Genomic DNA, 1,285 nt, shown 5'->3' on the forward strand with positions numbered 1-1,285 from the left:
CTAAGCAAAAAAATAAATAAATAAAAAAAAATGAAAAAAAAAAAAGCTTCTAACATATGTTTGGCCAAGGGAACTCACATTCGCCACAAGACATTCTTAGCATGATACTCTTCATATTAGTCACAGAGCATCTTATTTGTTCATAGAGATACTGACTCTTAGAGGAACCTAATTAGTGACTATTTAGTAAAGAGACATCCTAATGATTTTTTTTGAGATGTTGGTTTTTTCATTTGTTTTTTTTTCCAAGATACTTTTTTTGAGCCTTTGTGTTAACATTTATTGAGGGTAAATTAAATTTGATATTTTGTTAGAGTTGACTGAACCATTAAATGACTTTGAATGTTTGTTTATGATAACAATATTAAGTCTTCCAAGAAATCCATGCTTCTTTTTTTGCTCTTTCAAATTTATTGTATGTTTGTTTTAATTTTCCATTCATAAATTCCTCCCTTCCTTCCATTCTCCTCTTGCTCCCCCATTCACATTCCTCCCTCCCACTCCATGCTTGAGAGAGGGCAGAGAAACCTGCCCTGTGGGAAGTCCAATGTCCTCCCGCCTACATCCAGGCCTAGGTTGCTGTGCATCCAAATAGACTAGGGTCCCAAAAAGCCCGTACATTCAGTAAAAACAAGTCGCAGTACCTTTATCAGTGGCTTCTCAGTCAGCCCCCATTGTCAACCACAATCAGAGAGTCCAGTTTGATTGCATTCTCATTCAGTCCCAGTCCAGCTGGATTTGATGAGCTCCCATTAGAACAGGCACACTGTCTCAGTGGTCGGACCAACCCCTCATGGTCCTCATTTACTTGCTCATCTTCTCCCTCCTTCTGGCCTTCGACTGGACCTTGGGAGCCCAGTCCATTGCTCTGATGAGGGTCTCTGTCTCTATCTCCATTCATCACTAGATGAAGATTCTATGGTGATATTTGAGATAATCATCAGTGTGATAGTGGGGCAAGGCCAGTTCAGGCACCCTCTGTACTGCTGCCCAAGGACCTAACTGGAGACATCCCCATGGACACCTGGGATCCCCTCTAGAGCCAAGTCTCTTGCCAAACCAAATATGGCTCCCTTAATGTAGATATCTTCTTCCCTGCTCCTATATCTGCCCTTCCTCCATCTCCACCCTCCCATTCCCCCAAGCTCTCTCTAGTCTTTCCCTTCTCCCTTCCTTCTCCTTCTCTCCATTACCTTAACCCTACCCCTACCCCACCCCCATGCTCCCAACTTTTGCCTGGCAATCTTGTTGGCTTCCAATTTCCAGGATGATCTATATATGTTTT

Source organism: Microtus ochrogaster, chromosome 1 (genome assembly GCF_000317375.1).
Source record: "Microtus ochrogaster isolate Prairie Vole_2 chromosome 1, MicOch1.0, whole genome shotgun sequence".
NCBI lineage: Eukaryota > Metazoa > Chordata > Mammalia > Rodentia > Cricetidae > Microtus > Microtus ochrogaster.